This window comes from Sciurus vulgaris (genome assembly GCF_902686455.1).
Source record: "Sciurus vulgaris genome assembly, chromosome: 7".
Taxonomy (NCBI): Eukaryota; Metazoa; Chordata; class Mammalia; order Rodentia; family Sciuridae; genus Sciurus; species Sciurus vulgaris.
The window spans coordinates 131,619,802-131,646,910 of record NC_136467.1 but is presented as its reverse complement, the minus strand read 5'-3'; positions in this window follow the sequence as shown (position 1 = coordinate 131,646,910).

Sequence of the window (27,109 nt, the reverse complement as noted above, 5' to 3'; positions counted from 1 at the left end):
TGGCCTATACCCAAAGGACTTAAAATCTGCATACTACAGAAATACAGCCACATCAATGTTCATAGCTGCTCAATTCACAATAGCCAGACTGTGGAACCAACCTAGATGCCCTTCAATTGATGAGTGGATAAAGAAACTGTGGTATATATATACTATGGAATATTACTCAGCCATAAAGAATGATAAAATTATGACATTTGCAGGCAAATGGATGAAATTGGAGAATATCATGCTAAGTGAGATAAGCCAATCTCAAAAAGCCAAAGGACGAATGATATCGCTAATAAGTGGAGGTTGACACATAATGGGGGGGAGGGAAGGGTTAGAGTTAGGGTTAGGGAGGGGGGCAAGTATAGAGGAAGGAACTACTGTATAGAGGGTAAAGAGGGGTGGGAGGGGTGGGGGGAAGGGAAAAAAATAACAGAATGAATCAAACAACATTGCTCTATGTAAATTTATGATTACACAAATGGTATGCCTTTACGCCATGTACAAACAGAGAAACAACATGTATCCCATTTGTTTACAATAAAAAAAAAAAAAAAAAAAAAAAAAAAAAAAAAAAAAAAGAATACAGTTTGGTGGCATCCAGACATTCCCTCCGGTGCACAACCTCCACGCCACTGTCTCCAGAACTCTTCATCCTGCAAAGCCAAGGCTCTGGCCCCATGAGCGCTGGCTCCCAGGCCCCTCCTTCCACGCCATTCCACCATCTCCCAATGTGGCTTCTCTAGCTCCTCACAGGAGTCGACTTACACGGTATCTGGCCTTCTGGGATCTCCCTGCAGCTTCTGAACTAGGGGACGACATCCAGGCTGTACATGTGGAGGCAAAGGCCAGAGGCCTAGGGAGATGACTTGCACACTCCAGGGTCAGTCAGAGAGGAGAGCTTCCCAGGTCGACTCCAGATGTACTTCACCTGTATTAGAAAAAGGTGGGGGGCTTAGGCTGGGGACAGAATGGAAGGGCACAGGTGGTACAGGGGACCCTCTGAGGTTAAGGCCCAAACTCAGAGGGCCAAAGGATTGTAATCTTCAAATATCCCCAGCATGCATGCTGGTACTGATCATAACAAATATGGTAGCATATTTGATGAATGAACAAACAGACTGTTTTCTTCCTAATTTCAGCTTTTGACAAGAACTGGAGAATCCATAAAAAGGAAGCTTTGAAATAGAAATTTGGTTTTAATTCAAAAAAAAATTCACTGCAAATATAAAGACATTCTTAGATTTTTGCAGGATCTCCATTCTGTTGAATACCCAGGACTGAGTATCACTGTGTACTAGGTAGCTGGTGGGGTTACTTGTGCCTTGACTTTTGGGAGGCAGGTTGCTGAGGTTGGTCTTGGACTTTTCATCCTCCTGCCTCAGCCTCCTGAGTAGCCAAGTACCTTTATAAACAGAACCTCTGAGCATACTTAATCTCTCTCCTAAAATACTTTTGTCACTTGGGGGTTTCTGTGCTGTGCTCTGATTAAGCAAACAAGTGTGTCCTAATTCCCGTGGGGACCCTGATGTTAGGAGAATTAAACAGAACACCTGGGCTCTGCATGAAGCACTCCCCGCCACTTAACCAAGTCACAGGCAGAATGAAGGAGCTGAGGGATGGACAATGTGGTGGACAGGCTCCGAGATGGTCCCCAGTGTGGTTCATGTTCTCCTAAGTCCTTCTCTTTGAGACAGGGCCTGTGATCGACTTCTCACCAATAGCACATAGCAAAGGGGTCGGGTACAACTCCTGTGACCATGTTACAGATGAAAATAATGTCCATTTGCCAGCAGACTCTCCCCCTTGCTGGTTTTGACGAAGCCAGTCATGTTGGTGATGTCCACATGGCAAGGACCCAAGGGCAGCCCTCAACCAGCAGCCGGCAAGGAACTGGAGGTTCTCAGTTCTACAACCTGCAAGAGACTGAGTCCTGCCTGTCACTGTGTGAGCTTGGAGCAGTTTTGTCCATAGTGGAACCTTCTGATGAGCCCCCAGCCAGCACCTCGATGGCAGCCTCACGAGACAATATTCCAGAGGCTTCCGTCAAGCAACACGCCAAGCTGACCTACAGAAAAACGTGTACTGTTGTCAACACTGGTGATTTGCTGAGCAGAATTAGCTATATATACAGCAAGGTACTTGCTTCTATTTTGCAGAGGAGGAAAATGAAGTTAGGAGGTGCGCTAACCTTCCTTAGGGATGCCCCAGGCAATGAGGCTTGAAGACACCACAACCATCAGGCCTGGAGCATACTGCCCTCCCATGCAGAGTCCACCCTGCACATGCCCTCTCAGGTTTCTGTCCTTGGGGAATGACTTGCCTCTGAGCACCTTCCTGCTCTACCCAGCTCCCCCAGGGAGTGGTGGGGGCTGGGGTTTGTAAAACAGTGTCCAGCTGTCAGCACTGGCATTTGTCAAAAGAAGTGGCTGCTCTCGGGCCCCATCAAACTTCCCAAAATTGACACTGCTTTGGAAAAGTGTGAACTACAAGTCTGTCAGCCCAGCCTGGGGGAGGGAGTTGGAGCAGAGTTTCAACACTGAGGACAGAGGAGGGAAGCCACTGATGTGTGAGGCTGGGCCTCTTGCTCTTTGCCCACACCCAGAACCTGCTTCTTTAGCCCAAGCACACAGGTGATAGAAGATAGGCATGGAAGCAGAGATCACTCTCCTCCAGACCTTACTGATCCTGGGAGCCAGAGCTGGTGAGCCAGCAAGGCTGGGGTTGACAATGCTGTGGTGCAAAGCAATGCTGAGGACAGAAGTGGCCAGAACATCTGCTCAGCTCCCAACAGAAGCTGAAGGATTCCCATCGCAGGGTGAGAAGGGTGTGTACTTCCCAACTGAAAGAATGGTGGCCAGAGCTTGGGGAAGTGGGGACTCCTTGGGTCAGGTGTGGGGACACCCCAGGTCACCTGGTCCTGGTTTATGTCACTATTATCTATTGTTGCCCTTTATTACACAGGGATAGGTTTTCTAGATCAAGTTCAAGAACACAAGTGGTTCACAAGGGGGCAGTGACTGTTGCAAAGAAACTGGAGACAAGGGAGGAGAGGTCATTATGCCTGTGTCAATGAGAGGCAGTCACCCTCTCTGAGCAATTACCAAGGGTCAGGTGGACTAGGCTAGGCTCAGGGACAGTGGTATCAATTCAGACAAAACACTCGCATGGCTGAGCTTGCTCATGAGGGAAGCAGAATGACTGCTGCATAACAAAGCACCCCAAACACAGTAGCTGCAGACAATGCTCACACATTTCTCCTACTGGGGGCCTGGCATGGGGTGGGGGTTCTGTTGGCTGGTTGTTCTGTGTCATGAGATGTCAGCTAGAGCCTGCTTATGTTTAGCTAATGATTCAGATGTTATGTCTCTGCGAGTAGCCACCTCCTGGAGTGGCTTGGGCTTCCTTACAACATGGCACCTGGGTCTCTGCATGTAGCCTCCTGGAGTGACTTGGGCTTCCTTACAACATGGCACCTGGTTTGCAGCAGGAACAACAGCAGCTACCAGTCCTCTTAAGGGCTCAGGCAAGGCCCAGGGTCAGCACTGACTCCAGAGGGGAACATGCCTGCTCTGAGGAACAGGAGGTGAATACGGGAAGTGGGGGTTGTTGGCAGCCAGATTTGCAGACTGTCCTAACACATTATTGTAGCCAGCGATACACTCAGCAATGGCCACTAAACTTGGTAGAGAATCATTCAGAAGGTGAGCAATGCTGTTTATAGTTGAGATAGTTATGCTTCCCTGTTTTGATAGGAGTTGGTATTTTGAAATGATATGTGCTTACCGGATTATTTCATCCTCATATAAGGAGGAGTGTCATCCTATGTAAAGAAGTAGGATAACTTGTGAGACAGAAGTTGTTTAGTGGTGGTGAAGGAGGCCTGAGACCCCCACCCAGAAACCATGATCAAGCTTCTCTCATCAGATTTTTACAAAGAGTACCAGCAGACAGTTAGGGTGTCTGCAGAAGGCTTAGTGGTTGGGAGCTTCCCCTTTCTTGTGAATGCTGAGTTTGCACACAAAAGATAGTGAGAGAGTCTGCAAGCTTGTTGTACACAAAGGTATTATCTGTTTTCTTGGTAAAAACTTGGTGAAAGCTGTAGTCTGGTCTAGGGGATGGAGCAGAGAGACCTCCAAGTCTGTCCTGCCTCCACTGGGTATAAAGTTCAAAGAATTTCCAAAATCTGTCCAGAGAATGTTTCAGGCACAAACCACACTCTGAACCAGTGGCTGGTTGCAGCCAATAAACCTGCTTTCTTAAAATTCCTCTGGTGTCCAGCCTCTTCTGTCCTGCTTCAGCAGGGCTGGGACCTGGAACCAGGCTGTGATGTCACACACAGCTATTTTTGCAATAGTGCCTCAATGTAAACCTGGGACTTGATGGAGGACTGTTTGTCCCTGAATTGACCCAGGAAGCTTGAGGGACAGGCTTGTCACCACCTCCCTATGATCCCTAAGCCCCTAATTTGCAGGTAAAGGTTTGATTCTTATCAGATGCCAAAGGGATTGGAGACATGGAGCTCCAGCACATCCTTTGGGTACTAAAGATCTATACCGGACAAAAGTTATGCTTCGTGTCCATCTCCAGGGGTGGAATCATCCATGTTAGCTTGATGTGCAATGGTGGAGCTTTATAATAACCACTGTATCTGACCCAATGTCTCATGAGCTCACGTCACTTCTCGATGTTAAGTGTTCAGAGTTGGAGGACCATTTTCACTAAGGCACAGCAGGTAGCACTTGTGTCCTGCTCTGAGGTTCCTCTCGCTTCCCAAGGTCCCCAAGAGTGACCCCAAGGAACCCAGGGGAACACTGCCCACATGGCAGGTTTGCATCCCAGCTGAGGTTGCTCCTCTCAGGTGTTTTCCATGGGACGTGAAGCTGGCCATCGTGGCTGACCGGCTAAATCCATTCTCTCAATGCCTCACAGCTACCCTGCCAGGCAGTTGTTACCATCAGGCCCTTTCATACAGGGGTTTAGGGAAATGAAGTGACTTCACTTCCGAGATCACATAGTGGCTGAGCGGGGATTCCCATCCAGGCCAACTCAGGCCTCTCTCACCAAGTGATGCTCTGGTCTCCTCAGCCCTGCGAGTCCCTGGACAGTACCAGGCATTACAGTGTTGTTTATTGTCCACTTCCTGCCAAACACAAATACCAGAGTTAGATGATGCCCAAAGGAGACCAACACCCTCGTGACATCACCTGGTGGCTAGACTGCATGTTTTTGGATGGCAAATCCCCATCTCACATCTCGACCACGAAGAAGATGTCTGTAAATCAAGCAGGAACTGACTGGAGGTGCAGAGCTTGGTGGCACCTGTCTTATTCAGAAGCCTCACCTCTCTCTCTCACACCTTCCATGTTCAGGGGGAAAGGAGAGGCGCTCAACTCCACTGACCGCTTCCAGAGGGCCTTCAGAAGCACGGACGCCTGGGCTGCTGACCTGGGTTGGAGGTCACAGGGACACGCTGGTGCATGTTGTGAAAAGGTGCTGGTGCCTCGGTGATGGGTGTGCAGCAAGCTGGGTCTGTGGGTGAAGGTTTCTACCTGTCTAGTCCACGGGAGAGGAAGTCCAGCTGTTCTTTCCTTCCAGGGTGGATGGCAGAGGAGGAGGATAAATACGGAACTTTGATCACCGTGCTGAATGGAAAGGACTGTGATGGGGTAGTGGCAACATGTAGTGATGGAGAGCAGTGACTTGGGGCAAGGCTGAGCCCCAAGGTCCCCGGCTAGGGTGGCAGAGCCAGGAGCTCACACCCCTGTTTGTCAGATGTCATATGTTGATAGTCAAAGTGCCTGTCATTAACTTGGTTGCTCCAAGGATCCAATACAATGAGGCTCACACACTGCTTGGTGGTCCCGGTTGCATGGCCAGGGTGAGTTGTCAAAGCTTGGCCTCCTTCTCTCGGACCCCTGGTGTGTCCTGTTTCCTCCTGGGCTCAACAGCTCCCCAGCAGCCCAGCTGGCCCACCACACACAGGGGCAAAGCTGCTCAGTTCTGTGGCCCTACTGCTGCTGGTATGCTGGGGCACATACACGCCTGAACGTGGTGGGCTGCCAGACTCTCTCAGCCCCTGGGGGCAGCAGCAGCCCCAGGCAGGGTCAGCAGAGCCCCAGGGCCTTTGCCGCACAGCCAGAGAAGTGCAGCTCCAGTACAGTCCCGTCTCCTGCCGGTGGGGAGGTGAGAGCTGGCTTTGCCCCCAAGGGTGGATTCTTCCAGGGAAGGACACTGGCCCCCGCCTCTGGCACCTCATGGGTTCTGCAAAGGTGTTTGTGTACGGCCCCTCCCTCAACCACAGCCTCTCACCTGTGGGAGTCACATTGGGGCCTCCTCTCTCTGGCCTCCCCATTCTTTGGTCTCACCTGTTCTCCACACTTCCACCTTCCAGCTGGCAGCCCTGCAGTCTGTCTCCGGTGGGACGGCCAACCTCAGAGCTGGGTGACCATTCAAAGACACCAGGATTTGTTTAATTTTCAGAATACACCTCTTCATCCTTATCAGAGGCAACTCGGCCCCAGCCTGGGAGGCCCTTTGGCATCTTTCCCTGAATTTTCAAACAGATGGGCTGGGCCTTCTCCAACAGGTTGTCTTCTTCACCAGGAGATGGAAAGGAAGGAAAGTCAGCAATCTGATCTGAGGGGGGGCAAGAGTTACCTGGAGGGAGGAAGGGAGAGAGGCAGGGCGCTAGGCCCTTCATTATCAGAGTCCTGGACTTTCCACGAAAACCTCATACTTTATCACCATTTCAGAGGTCCCCATGCACACGATTGCACCTTGTGCGTACAGGGTCCCTGTCACAGGCCAGGCACTCCAAGCACAGGGTATATCTAGCCCTCCCAGCAGCACCTGGAGGTCGGTCCTAACATCACCTCCCTCCTACAGGGGGTGAAACTAAGGCAAAGCAAGACAGGTCATTGCCCAGAGCCACCCAGCTCCATGGACTCAGGGGTCTGTGCGTACCTCTGCTGGTCCTCATGGTGGCCTTGAGGAAAAGCTGCCCTCTGCTTCAGCTACGATGGAGACATTCACTTTCAGGTCCATGTCCACTGCCCACAGGCAACAGGCTCAGGAGAGAAAAAAGAAGTCACAGCTGCTAATACCAACAGTGTCTGGCACAGGGGATCCAAGCCCTGTGTCACCTGAACTTATTGAATCCTGACAGCCTGTGAAACAGGTGCTGTGATGACCATTTTACAGGAGAGGAGGGTAAGGCTCAGGAGCCAAGCGTCCAGGATCAGTTCTGGAGGAGACAGGTTTGAACCATAGCAAACGTCCTTGACTACTACCCATCTCCCTGGGCCGACCATGGTCAGCTAGACCCTGGCAGAGGTCGCTTGCTGTCCTCTGTGCTCTGCGTGATTCTGGGTGCTGCACTAGAGCAGACCCCAGGGGACTGCATGGCCTTCCCCTTCTTCCTTCCCCAGCCAGTCTAGACACCCCCAAGTTCCCCTAGAAACTGCAGGGGCACTTGGAGGCTGGTGTGAACTGGACTGAGAGAACACCCCTGGAATAAATGAAGGAGAGCGTGGGACACCCCACCACCTGAGCCAGGGAGGGGAAAAAGAGTTTCCACCAGGAAGCCACACCAGGGAAAGATGGCACTAACCCATCTGTGCCTTTGATGGAGTGATTGTGGAGCAAAGCCCAGAAGCTCAGCACCTGGACTCGGTCTGGAGGCACCAGAGGAAGGTGGCATGGGGTCTTGCTCAGGTAGAAGCTGGAATGGGGTTGGATGACCTCTTGTGAGCACTCCCCTCTTGGAATCTGGCTCCCTTAGCACCAAGACACCCAGCGGTTCCACAAGGAGTAGAAGGATAGAGGCGGTGACCCGATCCAGATGGTTCACCTTGGCCCGCATCAGGTCTCGCCTCCCAACTTGCCTTGGCAACGTGGGCGCCCTCCTGCCCTCATTTCCCTCCTCTGTGGGCCTTACATAGGCTTCCAGGCTGCAGTTGGTGTGGCTGTTGGGATCTAGCGGCAGGCTCTGTGGGCACATCTGTGGGCACATCTGTGGGCCACGCTGTGCTGGAAGCAGGGTGCAGCCTGGAAGCCCAGGCCATCATTCCCTTCAACCCCAGGCAGATCCCAGGCCAACGTTGGCTCCTATGGTGGATGCGTCAGCCCAGCAGCACTGGGCTCCAAGGGGCCTGTGGCCAGGGTCTTCGCCCAGCCAAGGGCGTGGTGAAATACCAGAGCTATTATTTTAACTATTTTAATTTTATCCATCCCTTGAATTGGCCTTATTTTATCCTGTGTGGAATATTATCCATGTGGAATTTTCTTCTGACCCCAAGGACTGGGAAGCAGGAAATGTGGGTCTAAGAGCCGCTGAGGTGAGGACAGGCCATGTCCCAAGGGACCCTCAGCTGCTTCCCGGCACCATAGTCTTCAAAATCCCAAATGTAGATTTCCGAGTGATATAGAGCAAGTCCTCAGTCTCTGCATCCGACTGTAGCAGCTAGACTTCTTTCTCGACTGTGCTCATTTGTTGGAGTTGGGGCATGAGGTGGCTGTCTATGTTCCAGAATTCCCCATAGAAGCATTGACGCCACTGTCACCATCTTAACCCATCTTCCCTAAAGCTGTGGCAGCGAGGTGCCCTTGTCCCCATCTCCAGAGGGACTGAACGGGCTCAGGAAGGTTGAGGTGTGCCCAGGGTGACATGGCTGTTAGCCAGGGCAGCACTTGGACCCTGCAGTCTCATTCCAAAGCCTAAGCTCATCACAGGTGCTGAATAACCTCCCTGGACCTGGAATGGCCTGGAATTACAGAAACCACAAAACCACCCCACCACAAACTCTGAGAATGGAGTCCAACTCCTATGGGGAGAGTCACTCCCTCCCTGAGGGAGATGCCGCTCTACTCTGCCCTGCAGCAGGAGGGAAGGCCTGATGGACAGTTAAGGAAATCCTGATCCTGGAGTTGATGTTGTACCAAGCCCAGAGACGGCGAGTTCTGGAGCTGCCCCGTCCCACAGGTGTGACTTAGGTGAGCCTCAGTTGGCTTATCCATGAAATGGGGGTGTCTTACCACCCTCTCAGGGGATCAGTTTGAGGTCCAAATGAACATGAAAGAACTGAAGGAACTCAGAATCGTAGAACATTCTGGAATGCGGGAACAAGACATTCCCAGGTAGAGGGATGTTGTTGGAGTTGTGAACCGGCAGGGGTTTTGGGAACATCTAATACCACTCAAACCAGGTGGATGACATTCCCTGAGATCATCATGAAGAACTCTGCACCTTGGGGTCTATGATTCCACTCCCAGCACCACAGATGTGGCCAAAGATAAGCTTGTTTTAATCACAAGCTAGAAGCCACCAAATCCCCAAGTTCAGAGGGACACATTGTGGTCCATTCTTATGATAGTGTAAGAGTCCAGTTAGAAGACTCCAACTTTATGGCCTGGTCGAATCTGGATCAGGGCCACAGTGGAGGCAGATTTGAAGGCTAGCCAGCCCAGCAGGACAAGAGAGAGCAAGATGAATAGGGAGCCCTGGGTACCTCTGACCTAGCAAACTACAGAACTGAGATGTTAGCAGTCAACCAGTCATTCAGATAAAGTCCCTACGTGAGGTGAGATTCTTCATCGGTGTTCCCAGGAAGCTGTGCCTGAGGCCAGCAGCTTCCACTGGACTTAATCGCTTCACCACCAACCCAGGCAAGTCCGATAATGAGAGGCTTGAGCTCTGCACCTGTGCAGGTGGCAAAGACCCACCTTGGGGACCCTCTGCCAAGGGTCACTTAGTTCCATTCCCCATGAGCCACATGGGAAGCTTCAGAGGATTTGCAAGATGGCAGCCTTGGGTCAGATGGCTTTAGGTACAGACATGACCTGGCACACCCAGTGCCATTTGGGGCAAGTGACTTGAATTGTTAGTTAACTCCCATCTCCTTGTGCAGGAGAGAACCACCTGCAAAGGGGTGCTTTGGGGATTAAAGTTAGACACTCATCTATTTGGCTACTGTCTGGCACAGGGGAACTTTTATTATGGCAGTAAGTTAGAATCACCTGGGGAATTTTGAAATAAACTAGCGCCCATATCCCACCCCACACAATGCCTTGGGGTAGAGGTCAAGCTTTAATACTTCTTCTAATTCTCAAAAAGCAACATGCTTTAGGAACTACTGATTATAATTTTCTAAAATTGGGTTTCAGGTACCTTCATTTTCCATTCCAGGACCCTGGTCACTTTGCTCGGAATCTGATCTTCCATCTTCCATCTGCTTAGGTGTGCAAGACAAACTCAGCTCTCCAGGGATCGCCTCTGCTTCTCAGCAAAACGAAAACAAACTGCCAGCTCTCCCACTGCAGCTGATGGGAGAAAATACCAGATGCTCAGGCTCAGGGGCTGCCTTGAGGTTTCCTCGGCTATTCCCATCACCTCTGGTAGGATTCCTTCTGCAAACCTTCACTGCTGAATGTTGAGAGAGAAGCCATGTTCAACCAAGCCACTGTCATCTCCCATCTGGACAACTCCAACAGTCTTCTGTCTTCCCAGCCTCCTCTTTAATCCCTATTCCCAGGCCTTAGCCACATGGGTCTTCTAAACGCACCTCTTGCCCCCCTCCCCCCACCTTATGTCCTCAAGGGCTCCCCTCTGCCGTATGGACAAAGACCAAACTCCCATTTGCATTCTGTAAGACTGCTACCAGCAACTCTAGCCTCAACGCCCTTCCTTTTTGAATTTCCAGATGCTAATGGTAGATTTTAATTCATTGAACGTTTCAATCCCAACCTTGGCACATACTAATCTAGTCGATTTCACTTTCAGCCTCCTGAGGCTTCTGGCTAGTTTATATACTTCTATTGGCAGTTCCTTGGACTTCTTTTCCTGGCTGTCTTACCCTCTAATAGCCAATAGAAACATGCTTAGCACTCCGTGGAGGCTATTAAGTCCTTTCAGTATTAGCTCATTTAAGCCTAGGATGCAGGCCTTCTTACCCTACTTTACACATGGGAAATGGTACAGAGGTTAAGCCTCTCCCTTAAGCTAAGGTCACATAGTGAATGGCAGAGCTAGAACTTGAACCTAGGCAGTCTCTGACCTTGGCAAGATCTTGACCCTAGAAGGAACAGCTCTTCTGCTGTGGCTGAGTCAGGACGGCCCTTTAGGTTTCCTCAAGCTCTGAACACAGTCAGCATGTGATGCTTTTTGAATGGTTTACCCTTTAATGAGGAAGCGGGTAGACAGAGGAACCACTTTCTCCCCCTCCTGAGGCTGGTTCCAGTGAACACCAGACTAGTGGCAGCAGGGATGGCCCAAGCTTTGGGGTGGCTGTGCCCACTATAACATGCCTCTACATGCATGTTCACATGAGTCTTCACTGCATGCCCCTCAGCGGGGGCAGGGCCTTGCCTCTTTAGAGGAAGCCACCCCACCCTGGCCCTGCCCCCTTCTCAGCCTGCTCAGGGTCTCTGAACAGAACAACCACTACAATTCATCAGGGGGATGTCAGACTTCCAGAGCTGTTTGGGGCATAAATCAAATGGAGGAGGAGGCAATGTTTTTATAAAAAAGGTTGAAAAGTTAGGAAGAAAAATCAGGGCCAGGGGTGGGGAGAAGGAGCAATGGAAGGGGGGGCGAGATCAAAGGGAAAACTTCATCAGAGATAAGGTAATTATTTATTTTCCCTGCTCTCCATCTCTGGCTTCTGCTCCACGCTGTTGTAATTGGATGGCCGAGGGCCACCGGCTGCAGAGGCCACTCCACCTCAGGTGGGCCCAGCCCCCGAGGCTCCCCTGCAGCAGCTGCCCCTCCTCGGGAGCCTTTTGAAGTGGGTCTGGCTGGTGTTGGTCTCCCTCTGTGAGGAGCGTGTATGGGGCAGTGGCCACAGCTGCCCCATAGGGGTGGCAGCCAAGGCCCCTCATCACTCACAAGCCTGTTTATTTGGGAACCAGAGTGGCCTTTCCCCAGTTATTACTCAACATCCTCTTCCCCTGATGCCACCCATTCCAGGGGGCGGGCAGGAATAACAAACAGTCTGCCACCTCAGCAGGAGGCTCCCATCTGCCTGGCCTCATGGTGCACTTGGCTTTCAGAGGACAGATGGAGATGAAGGGCTTGAGGATGCTTGGCTGGTCCCAAGAGGGCTGGGGACAAGGTGCCCAGGCTCTAATTCTAGCTCTGCCCACACAACTGCGTGGCCCGCACAGCAAGAGGACTGCCAATCCTCAAGTCCATCCCTTGCCCACTTTACAGACAGGGAAGCCAAGGCTCAAAAATGCCAACACTCGTCAACCGGCCTAGGTGGCTGGGACTTGGCAAAACCAACAAACATGTTCCCCCAATGGTTGACAGTTGGCTGGGGACTCAGGGGATCAGCCTGGCTCATGTTCTTAAATACCAGCTTTCCCTCGCCCCGATTTTCTACTTAACTGATCGGAAGTGCTTTGGGTACAGTCTTCTCATCCGTTTTAATAGATTGGCTGCTTTGTGCACTGAAGATGGTGGGCGGTGTTGCTGGTGGCTGAAAAATGGCCACATTCCCCAGAGATAACCATCTTGCCTCCAGTTACTCTCAGATCAGCTACTGCCATGTGAAACTGGGTATAGATTCCAAGACTGGCACTGGAATGCCCAGGCTAGAATTCAGGCTGGCATTTGCCTGACCCATGAAGCACAGAAGCCAGCTCCCCTGCTTCCTTATTGGCAAGCAGCTGGCCCCGAATCGATCCTTCTCTCCTGGGGAACTTTGGGGCAACTCCTCTGGACTGTGAGGAAACCTCATCTTACAGGAGGTGCAAGGCATTGTTCTCAGAGCCTGATAAATCCTTGCTCATTTGACTCGGAACAAGTCCATGAGATACACACTAGTACCCAATTTTATAGGTGGGGAAACTGAGGCTCAAGGGTGACCGACGTTAGGTAGCCTATCTTTAAGGGCCTGTAATGGGTCTTCAGAAGGTGGTCGCAAGTTTTAAGTCTCTTGTGTTCCTAGGGCTTTAAAAACAGTTCCCAATTGTAAGGAGCAGGCTGCTCTGTGAGCTACCCTCTGGGGAGGGGCACTTTGGAATGCAAATGAGAGAGACATGTCTCTTGGAGACAATAAAGCAAAATGGGGAGTGCTAGGCAGCAGGATCTCTTATGTGCAATTACCAGTCACATTTGCAGAGACCTGGAGTGCCGTGGGCCATGCAGGGCTGGGGAGAGGGCCGTGCCTGAGCTAGAGGCACTGCTGCCATCCAGTTTGAGTGAATGGACTGTGGCCTGCATCATGCCATCCTGGGACCCTGCCACCTGAGACCAGGACACCAGGCCCCATCGGTGCCAAGGCAGGTAGGTCGACATTGAGTCCATTTTATTTTTAAACAGCAGTCTCCATGCTCCTCTTCCAAGAGGGTCATTCCAGAAAAGCATGGCAGCACCTACTTCTCAAAGGGCTCTTCCTGTTTCATCTCATCTGGGCCTTGGGACACTTCTGTAGAAGGCAGCAGGGCCAGACATTCTATAGCTGCCCATTTATGCAGCAGGGACAGCAGATGATCCTCAGCCACCTAAGCCAGCCTCTCCTCTCTGGTCCTTGGAGGGACTGGCTGGCTTCTGCTGAGACAAGTTTGAGAGAAGTCCTTCTCTGAAGGAGCCGCTTTCAGACCCTGTAGACAAAGACCCCCCAACATGAAATCCTGCAGGCAGAGGTATGGCGCTCTCTGGGCACTCTCTGGGTGTCTGGTTTTGATTTAGCCATCATTACTTACTTGGTCAGGAACAATGCTCAGGAAGGCAGATGTTGCCACATGACGCTTGGGTTGGTGTGGGAGCCAGCAGCCCTGCCAACCCAGAAAACCATGACCTGGACATTCCATCACATCAACATTGTGCAAGCTCTCGGGGGTCCCAGGATGTGCAGAGTAGGCAGATGCGTGATTCCTTGAGTTTTCTTCATTCTTCTCAGGAAGATGCTCTTGCTGGTCTTCAGACCAGGTAGCCACTCAAGATGCTTATGGATCCGCCTTAGACCAAAGGCAGAGATTTCAGCTGCCTCTCCCTTTGGGGGAGAGGATGGATGTACACCAGAGAGGTCCCAGCTGGAAATGAAGTCATCAAAAGTTACCACTGGTTTCCACCCCTCTTCCTAGCTCAACCACAGAACTTTCCAGAAGATGCGATTCAAGCATTTTTGGCATTTGGGGTACAGGGGGAGGGAGTCAGGAGATGATAGCTGTCATGAAGGGTCTTACCTGATGTTTTAATTTCAAGATCACTTAATTCTTACCAATTCTCAGAATTGGCAGTTGGAAAAATAAACAGAGACTCAGAGCAACTCATGAGATGGGTTTCCCCCAAGTCCTTACAGCTAGGACATGAAAATGGAAAAATGGGACACAATCTGGTTCCCCCGGGCTGCAGGGCTCTCTACAGGGCTTTTTGAGAGTAGGGCCCTGGCCCAGCTCCTGCCTGGTAGAGCAGCCCCCTGCATGTCAGAAGCACTGCCATCCTGGGTGGCAGAATCCTGGTTTTGGGCTGTGTTCTCAAAGCCGGCGTGGTGGTGGAGGGGGTCCCCATTTCTTTGTGGTTGAAGTGGAAGTAGGGAAGCATCTTTGGTCTACCTCAAGGAGGTGCCGGGAAGGACACAGAGGGTCAAGGTGACAGGCGGTCCTTGCCCACAGGGCTTTGAGAGGATGAACTGGAAGGATCTTCAGAGCACCAGGTACTCTACTGCCCTTTCACAGGAGACAGCTGGGTCACTAGCTAAAGCACCCTGGAGTTTTCAGACACCTGCAGAGGCCAGCCGACAGTCCCACCCTGCCTCTAATGTCTCACCCTGCCTCTGCAGGTGCGGCCTTCTCCCCAGGAAGGTCCCTACCCATGGAAGAGCTGGCTGGTTCTGGGCTCATTCTCCCCCATCTCCTGTCAGACGTTACAAGTGTCTTAAGATCTAGGAAAGATCTAGCACCAGACTGATGAGCACTGATCTTCCAACCTATTTTGGAATAACTTTAGTTTTATGGAAAAGTAGCCAAGACATCAGACTCCCGTCCACTCCAAGACTCCTCTAATGTCCTGGTTTTGCGTTACCATGCCATCTATCAAACTGAAATGAACATGGTGTGTCATTGTTGAACTCACTTGGGGTCACTAGGATTTCATCAGGGTTTCTCGTACTGGCCTTTTATTGTCTGGGGATTTGATGTAGGGTAGCACATTGCGTTTAGGAGAATATTACTGTTGAATACAATACAGGATTATATTTCTTAAATGAGTTGGGTCACAAAAAATAATAAAACCAAACCCAAGTTCCCTTGCCTAGCCTCTGCCTGGGTAAATTTGGTCTGTAGCCTTCTAGACCTGCCTCATCCAGTACGGCACCTGTTAGCCACTGATGCAACTTCAGTGAACTAAAATCCAGTAAGAAGAGCATTCAGTTCCTCACTCCTACTGGCTGGGCTTCAAGTGCTCACTACTTGGCCACATTTCTGGTGGCCACAGCTCTGGACAGCACTGAATCCCAACTCCTCCATTCTAGTCCCTTTTCTGTTTCCTACTAATATGTTAATATGCCTCTGACTGCTTCGCCTTTGTATGCAGCCTGGACCACAGCTTACCACACAGCTTTCCCTGGGAGCATTATGGAGGTTAGACCACACTGGCATGTATCCAGCTGCCTCATTCACTGGCTATTGATGCAGAGTGCAGATGTACCCCTAAGACACCCCTCTCCTTGATGGGCTCTTATTCTCTATTCTTATCACAATAAAGGAGACATTGAATATCCTTATCCATTTTGACAAAACCCTGGGCTGGTTTAACTCAGGGTAGAGTGGCCGAGGCCAGCGGGAGAGATTCTCACCCTGAAATCTCTTCCTGTACCCTGGAAACTCCTCCAGGCCCATGCCCACACTCCATGGAATGGAATGTGGGGAAAAGACCCACAGCCCTGTGATGCAGGCAAGATACCTGCTCTGCCCAGTTGTCGAGCCCCTTTAGAAAGCAGTGTCTAGACATCAGCTGGCCACCCACAGGCAGGACCCTCTAGACCTGCCTCCCCGCATCCTCCAATATTGCACTGTTAGCGGATGATGCAGGACCATCAGATTGCATTGAGCTGGCCTGAGGGGGTTCGAGTCATGTGGTTTAATTGGCTGGTACTGATTGTTCATTGCAGTCACCCATTTCCATTTACCATGAGAAGGCTCTACGTCATGCATCCAGTCTGTAATAGTGCCGCTGGCTGGTTCCATCATTGCCATTTCACAGGTTGGGGAGCCGAGTTGAAGGGTTAGGGAATTTCACCTCATTTCCTCAAAAAAATCCCAGCAGCTCAGTGGCAGAGCTGGGGCATGAAATTTGAAGTCCACAATCCTAGCACATGCACCAGCCTGCACAGATGGTACAGAAGTGTCCCTCGTGTCCCTCACCCTGCATTCCTGGGTATGCATTTCATCACAAATCTTAAGGAATTAACTTCCTATGTCATTATTAGCTGGTGCCCTGAATCCAGCAGTTCTCCCACAGAGGCCCCTCTGTTCTTACTCCCTGCAATAGAAAGTCAGTCTCATTTCAATAGGAACCAGCTCCATTTCATGGGGTCAGCCAGGGAGGGCAGGCAAATGCATGGGTAGATTGTGTTCTCCAACCCAGGTTGGTCCCAGGCTGCACTGTCCCCAGGTGATCTTGGTCAAGTTGCACTTGATTTATATTCTTGCTTGCTGATGTAAAACTGGCCAGGCAGCACTGTTCTAGACAGAACACCAAGTAACTGTGGAATTCCAGGCCTGGGCTTTGGCCCTCCATCTCTTCTCAGTGTTTCTGAGCAAATTCAGCTGGCCCTTCAGCCTCGTGGCTCAGATGTGGGGTCTTCAGCCCTGGGAGAGCAGGTTCGACACAAGGAGGTGCACAAGGAGGTGCACGGGCCCCTCCACACGGGGAACAAACCCAGACAGGCCTCCCCCCACAGCATAGGCCGCAAGGGCCCCCTGTCAAGCTTCCAGCATGAGCTTCCTCCACATTTTGTCAGAGCAGAGATTATGACTTCAGTTCTATCCCCTTATTCACAGGGTCTGACAGTGGGCTTTTGCAGAAAGTGACCTGCAAGCAATGGGGTATGGTGACAGGAGAGTCCCTTGGGATGTTTTTTCATGTCCAGAGGCCCAGGCCCAACTCCCAACTCACTGAAATCAGTCTGAGGGACAGAGCTCAGGCCTCTGGACTAAGTTTCCAGAGATGGGATCAAAGTCAGATTAAGGAGCCGTAATCCCGAATCAACTTTCCACAGTTATTCCACAGGCACTTTTCAAGCCGTTTACAAATTGAGGCATCCTGTAGGATTCCTCGAGTGTGATGTGCAAATGTGGCCTCTGCTCATCATTTCTGTTCCATCCTGGTTAAGTCAACTCCCACTGGAGTTGTCCCATAATGGAGACACAGAACAGTCACGTCCCTTATATAGTGATGGAAACCTGTGTCCCAGCTCCTGGAGAAAACATGATTGAGAGATACTTTGAAGAATGTGTAAGAGTCTATGTTGCCAAAGCTCCTCTACCCAAATTAAGGTTCTGTCAAGTGCAAGGTATGAACAGCCAGAGAAATGTGCCCACTGATTTTGTCTTATGTCAGGACACATTTATGTCCTGAACAAAAACCTCATGAGTCCTATACATACAGGGTTAAAGCTTCTTGATGGAGCTATTGCTATGCAGACTTTGATCTTTCAATACCTCACTTTGCTTATAAACTATATCTGGTTATTAAATCAGGCTCCGGATTGAATATGCTATGTTCCTACTAAAGATTCAGAGCTCACTCTGCAAACTAATCAAAGTTAACTCAGCCCAACTAATAAAATCTCCCTCTCATCTGATTCTCTAATACTGCTATGCAGAATTCAGCACTGATATTTTGGTGCATGGCTTCAGAGATTACTGGTTCTTAACTTGGGGGCAATTTTGCCCTGGGGACATTTGGCAATGCTCAAAGATAATTTTGGTTGTCACACCTAGATAGTGTTACTGGCATTGGTGGGTAGAGGTCAGGGAGGCTGCTAAACAGTCTGCAATATTTAGGACAGTCTGCAATATTTAGGACAGACTCATAACAAAAGTAATTCACCATCCCAACATCACCAGTATTGAGGTTGAGAAACCCTGTTCTAGAACTCTCCTGTATATATGCAAATCTATGCACAAGCATGCACTTTAACTGCTGTTCTGAATTTTGCTTGTTTGCACTTACTAGCGTGGATATCTATCATTCTGTCACCTGCATGTACTAGAGAGCGTTTTGGGGAAAAAAATGATGCCCTAATGTTTTCTACCAAAATAGGTAAGTCTTTGCACCCTTACCCAGCAGATTCTCAATTCTGAGCAACTGCAGTTGCGTTTCTTCCAAATGAATTGATCCCGAAGCAGTTCACGACTGTCAGCCCAGGTCAGCAGATGGCATGATCGTATTAGAGCATGCACATGTACAAAGTCTGAACCATTCAGCCACCAGGGCCTTGGAAGTCAGGCTGCATCGAGTGCATGGGCTGATCCCTGTGTTCTAAGCCTGGAAGTACTCGTGAGTCATGGCTCTGAAATCCACCTCAGATGTCAGCTGAAAACAGGCTTTCCATAATCAAGTTCACAGATGAAGTTGGACCTGCCCTGCTTGGGACAGGCTCATCCATATCCTGGTTTAAAAAAAAATTGCATTTTTAAAGAGGAAAGAAACATATTTAAGAAAATATAAAGAAAGGGGAAAGAGAAGAGTTTTCTGGTCATTAATAATAATAAAATGCAGAGGGAAAAATTCACTTTAAAGGCATACTAAAGCCCTGTAATCTTCAAAGAGGTAGAGGAGGCTCAGTTGCCTAGGAAGAGAAACCTTAACCAGGAGGCCACAATTTCCCACTGATTACAAGCAGCCACGGTGAGGGCCCCAGTTGGTGGTGGGACGTGTTGGGTGAGGAGCAAGTTCTTTTCCTGCTTGGCTAAGATCAGTTGCTCAACTCAAATGCAGTGCAATGGAAGGTGCCGATTTTCCGATCTACCCCAGGACCACTGTGCCCACCACTGCTCTTGGAGGGTCTTCAGACTCATCCTGCTAATTGGGACCCTGTGTCTTCAGAAAAATTCTAATTTAATTGCATCAGCTCATTGCAAGGTGAGAATGCAGGTTCAGGGTTGCAGACTTCCATCTGCACTAAAAGCTCTTACCTTAATGTCAAATTTCCATTTGCAAAAGCCAAATTGACAAGTCTGCTGCTGAATTTGACCTTACTGTAGCCAGGTACCTAAGGGTTGAAGGTCGGCCCATCTAGGGAGGTGACATCAATGAATGACACTATATTGACAGCTGAATATGAGTTGTCCAGAGAGTTCCCAACTTGCCTGCATAACCATGTGTCAGAACAACCTGAGAGTTTCTTTTAAGGATCACAGGATGTGCTAGGCAGGACCATGCTTATTTTCCCTGCTTGCAAAAATACTTCTTAGGTCATCGTAAGACAGTTTAAATGAGGGTCTTTGGGGAACTAAACTGGAGAAGAGGCTTTGTCAACTTTTTGATATTAAAATACCCCCTGGAATAATCCTGGAGGGACAGGAAACATCCCCTCCAACACTTCCCCCCTTCAAGCTCTCAGCTCCTGCCCTTTCTGCCAAACAGCCCCCCATTCCTAACACATGCATTTCAAACTGCAGCCTAAAAAGTAGAAAAGAGTTCACTAGGTAGCCAAGACAGATCGCATTAAGATATTTTTGTTCCACTGACATATACACACGTGTACGAGTAGGTTGGACTAGGACAAGCGGTCTTCTGGGGCCAGCTCTTATTGACTAGTGACCGCTGTTTTACAAATCAGTCCACATGCAGAGATTTCCAAATGGTAATTTGCCAATTTCCATGGTGTAAATATTTCTACCCTGGCAATTTCAGACATGCAAATCAGAATATCCCCTGGAAATCTGGTGGTTTTCATGAAATTAGTGGTATGCTGGTAAATGTTAAAAGATGTATCAGACTCTGACTTAGAGCTGGAAAGTCACAGGTGGAAGGTCAAGTTCACTGAGGTGGGACCTCAGTAACACATCCTGGGGGCAGAAGATTGGGCTACCCCTTGGAGAAACTGAAGGGTAATATACCTTCCAGAGGCCCCTGCTGACCCATGAAGAGCTCTGGCACTGGGGTGATCTCCCAGAACTGCCCTAATTTGGAGTGAGGGGGAGGTGGGCTTTGTGCCATTCCTAGACTAGTCCTGGAATGGTGGTGGCCTTGAAGAGTGAGGTGGGTCAAATTGTTATCTGCATCTGAGGGCAATTTCTGGAGAACAGATTCACAGTCATTATCACCCCCAACTTGCAGCCCTAGGGGAACATTGGCTCAGCCCTAAGGTCGGGGCAGCACACTGTGGTGTCTTCTACTTTAGACTTGAAAGAGGGGAGAAAATAAGGTATTCTCACATGAAGGAGCCCAGGCTAGCCTGCTGAAGAATGATGGATCACAGGACCCAGTTGTCCCAGTCAAGACCACCCTAGGACCATCTACAGCAAGCAGATCCCTGAACATGAGAGAGCCCTCGTGCATCCCAGGGATCCATGCCCAGTCCCAGCAAGCTGGTGTATGTGAGTGAGTCCAGCAAGAAAAGAACCGCCCTGCAGACTCCCAGGCTCCCTAGCAGCAGCACATGTTATCCCTCTCTGCCATCACTGTGGCCCAAATGTGGTTGGTCCATGTCCAAGAGCTCACATGACAGAAGCCTGGCAGCCCATGTGGTGATGGAACCCTCAAGAGAAGCAGCCTAGTGGAAGGTGGTCCAGTCACTGGGACCACTGCCCTTGCAAGAGATGGATGCCATCTTGTGGAATGGCTCTCATAAGAGCGTGTTACAGCAGAGCAAGTCTGGCCTCTGATTCCCTCGGGCTTCATCTCACCAGGCCACCTTCCCCTCTCACATGTGATCCTACCCCAGAGAGCAGCGGGACCCAGGTCCATCTACCCCTTTCCAAGTTGTCTCTTGGTTCCAGTTCCCACTACCAGCTCCTTCCTCCACAGTCACCAACTGCTGTTGTGAAGTTCCAGAGCTTTCCTAGCTCCAACCTGGTGGCTCAAACTTCTGGCCTCTAGTAGTGCCACATCTTTTTCCCTCCAGCCTCTGTAGTAGTGGCTTCTGGCTATTGATGATTGCCAGGGTATATGGATGTGTGTGGGGGTCTCTTTTGCTCCAGCATCTCCAAGGGCTTTGCCACTGATTCTCCACATTCAGTTCCTTTAAATTGAAGTTCTTGGCATTTTCCTTCCAACTGGGACCAGTAATGGACATGCCATTGGTTTATCTGTGCCTGTCTTGTGCCAATCCAGGGCACTTCCCATGCAGTGTCCCCCTGGAAGTTATACAGGATAGAAGCAGTTTGGCATCAGATGTCAATCAGATGCTGAGGATTTAGCAGAGGACACAAATGCAGAACCCCAGTCATTGTGGAGTTATGAATTCCAAGTGGGGAAGTCAGATAAACTAAAAAATGCAATCCTAGTTGGTGTTCAGTAGCAGCGAGAAAATAAAGGAGGCAAGGGGTAAGGTTATAAGGGTAAGTGTGATAGGAAAGGTCTCACGAAGAAGGTGGCACAAGAGTAAAGACCCGAAGGGAGTCAGGGAACCGTGCCACTCTCTGGGGATTGCATATATAGAGGAATGAGCAGGGTCAAAGCCTCTGCTGTTGGGGAACAGGAAACCCACCTCTCCTCCACATCCCGAGGTCCTGCCTCTGTCTCCACAGGCTGTACTCAGTTGAAAGCAGAACTAGGGGACATCTGGCACAGGCCAGAAGTGACATAGCTCTGCTTCAGGTAGGATGGGAATCCCTGGAGATGGGGATCAACACCAGGTGTCTGACAAGGCCGAGGAGTTGTGCTTTCTGTCCTCCCCTTGGAGGAACTGAATTCCCTCTGCTACCACGGACAGCAAGAGAACCAGGGCACATCTACCCCTTTCTTAGGTGAATGTCTCAGACCCAAGAGAGCTCACAGATATGTAGAACTAAAAAAGGTTGAACTCAGAAGCAGGGTACCATGGTAGTTACTGGGTCAGTGGTGGTTGGAGAGATGTTGATCAAGGAATACAAAATGTCTGATATGAAGATCAAGTTCAAGAGGTCTAGTGTGTAACATGGAAATCACAAAGTACTCTTGAAAGTTGCTCATACATTTCTCTGCATACTTGTTTTCTGTGATAAGAAAGCAAAATCAACTCTTAGCTTGAGCCAGTCCTCAATGTACATGTTTCAAAACATGTTTTGGTCAAATAAAAAAAATCAGTATCATCTTTCTACTTCCCTGCAGTAATGCTGTTAGCCGAGTTTCTAGGATCAGTCTTGGATTTGGGCCAAATATCTGCTCTTCCTGAGCAGCCCTAAGTCAGGGGCTGAGCATGGCAGTGCTCTGGCCTGGCCATTTCTGCCCCCAGTGCAGGATTCTTCCTTAGAGAAGCACTTTTGGCTCCACTCCCAGTTAACCGATACTGTCAGGTTCGCTTCCTCCATCTTTAGCAGATATGGGCAGTGTGCAGGCAAATGTTTAATCACCTTCTCCGATTGTAGCATCTGCCAATTTCTGTGGTGTAAACTCACCACACCCGATTTCATGATATGGAGTAGCACTCACAATTGAGAGTTGGCTCCAACTTATCCCTGGGAGTTGCCTTTAATAAACCACTGTCTCTTTTTACTCCATCTCTGCATTTGTTTTCTTGGCGGCCCAACATGAGAGATCAGACATGCCCACCTTCTGAAGTCTCCCTCTTTCCACATCCTGTCCATCAGCCCATCCAGTAAACTCAAACACTCAACCTGCCCACATCCTTTCTACTGTCCTTTCTAGAGACTGAGCATGGATCTCAATGGGCTTTGTTCTTCCTGACTGAGTGCTTTCTTACAATTGGCCTAGAAGAGGTCCTGACACACAGTAGGTGCCTCAGCACGTACTGGCCAACTCAGGCAAATCTGGTGTGTGTGGCTAGAATCCAGTGCACATCTCCCCAGCCTCCTAGACCACTCTGGAGTTCACCTGCAACTTCATCAGGCAGTTCTTATCCACATGAGCTTCATGTTGAAGCTCAAAGTCTCAACCTGCGGTCTTTCTCTGGCCATTGTAGCATGCAAGAATCACACACAATCCAGAAGTCCTTAGACATTCACACCCAGAGGCCCCACCCCTCATCTGATTAACAAAAGATGGTTAAGTACCCCACAGCTTCCTCTTTACCTGGAGATCCATCCTTAGATCCATCAAGTTGTCCCTATCTTAGTCTGTTTGAGCTACTCTAACAAGAGACCATAGATTTGGGGTGGCTTATAAACAAGTTTCTCAGTTCTTTGAATTTCAAGATCAAGGTACCAGCAGATTCAGTGTCTGGTCAGGGCCTGTTTCCTGGTTCACAGACACCTTCTTTATGGTTTCCATATGGAAGGGGCAAGACAGTTCTCTGGGGCCTCTTTTATAAGCATAGTAATCCCTTCACGAGGGATGAAGACACTTCACCCTCATGGTCCAGTTGCCCAAAGGCTCCATGTTCTACTATAACCTTGATGTCTGGACCTCAAGAAATATTCAGGCCACCTCAGATCTCAATAGGATAAAGCCCCATTGCTCAGGCCAGTTCCTGCCTTATGGTCTCCTAGAGTTGAAAGGTCATTCCACTGAAGCAAGAGGATAGGGAAAGGAGACAGGGCAGGAGATGAATGGACTTCATTGTACCCAGTCTAGGAACTTCCAAATGCAGACCTGGAGCCAATAAGTTGGTGAAGCTGGTCCCAGACGGAGCTGGGAAATTCAGAATCTAGAATGAAACCCCCTCAATGTCTTGAGGGCCACTTGGTCCCAGATTGGCTGGTAGGCAGAGAAGCAGCGAGCTGTGTGAATCCACCACTCCACACCCAGGGGGAGCAGGTGTGCTCAGGAGCTCCCAGAGGTGGCGGCCACCTTGATCCACTTAACTTGGGCCTTCTAGGCTGGAGATGATGGGACCGCCCCAACACATGCAAGTCTTCAGAGGGAGTCTGGCCAGGAGTCCAAAAAGAAACACAACAGTAGGGCATAGGCAGTGCCATCCATTCTTGTGGACCATTCTGACTCTCAGTGGAGAGTTCTTTCATTTTTCATTAAAAATCCTCCTCCTTCAGTGCCAGATATAACTAATGGCTATTGGTTTTGCTGCTGGCAATTGCTGACCCCATTCTCATTTTTGTAATAATTTGGGTTGTAGATGTAGTAGGCTCTAGGTATTTTAATGCTGTATATCGTTTGCTTTCATTATTGGTATTGTCTCCCCACCCCCATTTGCTTTGAAGTGCTAAGGATCTAAGGGAAGCCAAGTTCACAGAGTAGAGATTGTGCTGAACTAAAGCCACCCCAAAGACAGCAGATCTTGCTCCATAAATTAACTACACTCCAACTTCAGCTATGCTTTAATACAGAGAATGAGCAAGACAAAAACCCAAAAGTAACAACCAGGCCTCAAGTTGGAATGGTCGAAGGGCATCTCTCGGGTCCCACTCTTGGACATCCACGTCTATGGCAAAAAGAAGCAACAAAGCCTTGGATACCATACCTACAAGGGTTCACAGTCTAGATCATTCTAGGACACTTTGGCAAGAGAAGGCTGTGCCCTATAAAGCCCCACACATAAGAGTGAAAGAGAAATCCATCCCAACAGATGCATAAAACCCCTCACAGGAATATAATAGAAGCAAGGTAACCTGAAGCCTCCCCTAAAGTTCATAATCCACTAGCAACCAACTCCAAGATACTGAAGTGGATGAAATAAAGTATTTGAAATAAAAATTAGAGAAATCCAAGAAAAAAATTGAAGGAAGTCAGCACAGGATGAAAAATTCAATAGAGAGATAAATGTTTAAAAAGAACTAAACAGGAATCTTACATGAAAGACAATTCCAAATATTCAGTTACAAAAGTCTAATAGGGTAGACTTTGCTAAGGAAAATCTTGGGGGCTGGGGAGATAGCTCAGTCAGTAGAGTGCTTGCCTCGCAAGCACAAGGCCCTGGGTTCAATACCCAGCACCACAAAAAAAAAAAAAAAAAAAAAAAAGAAAAGAAAATCTTGGAGTTGGAAGACAAAGTGGCCAGCCTTGAATATTCAGACAGTATTAAAAGAAAATAAGTGACTGATCAGAATATATGGGAAGTCTGGGACAACAGTAAGATTAAATTTAAGAATCTACATAAGTAGGATTTATAATAATTGGAATTGACTCTTACAAGGTGCAAGCTAATGGAATGAATAACCTCTTCAGGAAAATGAAAATTTCTAAACCTTGAGAATGAGATCAACATCCAGATACAGGAGTCATTCAGAATCCCAAATAGAAAAAAATTCTCCATGACACATTGTAATTAATGTGTCATGTTCTTTTACTATGACACATTGTAAAATAAGGATAGAATTGTAAAAGTCTCAAGACAATACTGTCAAGTCATGAGACAAGCCAATCAGGATTACTTCTATTTCTTAGCACAAACTCTAAAATTCAGAAGGGTTTTGAGTGATGTGTTCCAAGTTCTGAAAGAAAACTGTCAACAAGATTGCCATATCTAGCAAAGTTATCCTTCACAATCCAAGCCTTCTAAGGTAAGCAGAAAAATTCATGACTATTAAGTTAGCACTTCAGAAAATACTTAAAATACTTCACAAAGAAATAAACCTTATAGGCAAGGACTGCTGAGTGTGAAAGATGGTAACTGATGTATCATGAAAATGGAAACTGAAAACAAGAGTAGCTACTCATATCCAATAAAGCAGATTTCAAGTCCAAAAACTAAGAAAAAAAAGGTCACTTCATAAAGGGAACAACTCAACAGGATATATCAAATATTTATGCTAACTTCGATGCACCCAAATTATACAAAACAAACTTGAATTAAAGACTCAGACACCAGTAAACTACTGGATGATTACACCTCTTACCAAAATAGGTCATTTAGGCAAACTCAGTCCATTTGATTTATAATTTTCTTTTCAAAGAGTATCTGTAGATTTCATCCAAGAGTGGAATATATCTTCAACAGTTTATGGAACATTCTCCAAAATAGACCATATTTTAGGTCATGACACTAATCTTTCTAATAGTAAATACAAAAATTGATAAAATTTCTTGGATATTAGATCATAGTGAAGTGACATTAGAAATCAACACCAAAACTCCTAAACAAAATAAATGCATGGAGGTTGAACAATACACTTTAATGATGCATGTGTGATAGAAATCAGGATAGAAATTCTTAGAAACAATAGTGCTGTGACATACCAGAACCTCTGGGACACTGAAGGCAGTTCTAATAACAGTTTATAGCTTTGAGGGCCTACATAGGAAAGGCAGAAAGATCCCACCAACCTAGTGATGCATCTCAAAGCCCTTGAAAACAAGAACAAAAACTTCCAAAAACCAATAGCAGGAAGGAAATTACTAAAGATAAGAGTTGAAATCAATGAAATTGAGCAAAATGATACAAAGGATCAGTGAGACCTTTGGTTCTTTATCTTTTCAAAGATTGATAAATCCTTAACCAGACCAAAGTAAAAAGACCCAAATAAAATTAGAGGTGAGAAAGGTGATCACTGCAGATGTTACGAAAATTCAGGATTTTTAAAAAATTAAGATTATAGACTAGTTTGAAAACAGATTCCAATAAATTGAAAAACTTGGACATACAGCATCCCAAAATTGATCAAGAGGAAATAGAAAGCCTAAGCAGACCAATAATTAGCAATGTGATAGAAGCAATAAATCAAAAAGCAACCCAGAATCTGATGCATTCTCAGCTGAATTCTACCAGTTTTAAAACAAATGCCAATGTCCCTCAAATTCCACAAAATAGAAAATGGAATGCTTCCAAATGGAATGCATTCATTCTATGAATCCAGCATCACACTTAAACTACAACCAGATAAGGAAACATCAAGAACTATAGACTAATATTCCTGATGAATTTAGATGCAAAATACTTAAAATGTTAGCAAATTGTGTTCAACATGTTACAATTGTACATCGTGATCAACTTGGTTTCATCCCATGGATGCAAAGATTATTTAACATGCAAATCAATTCATCACATAAAAGGATAAAAAGTGATTCAAAGGGGAATCTTGTCTTTCAGAGTAATTTAGCAAAATAGAACATTAA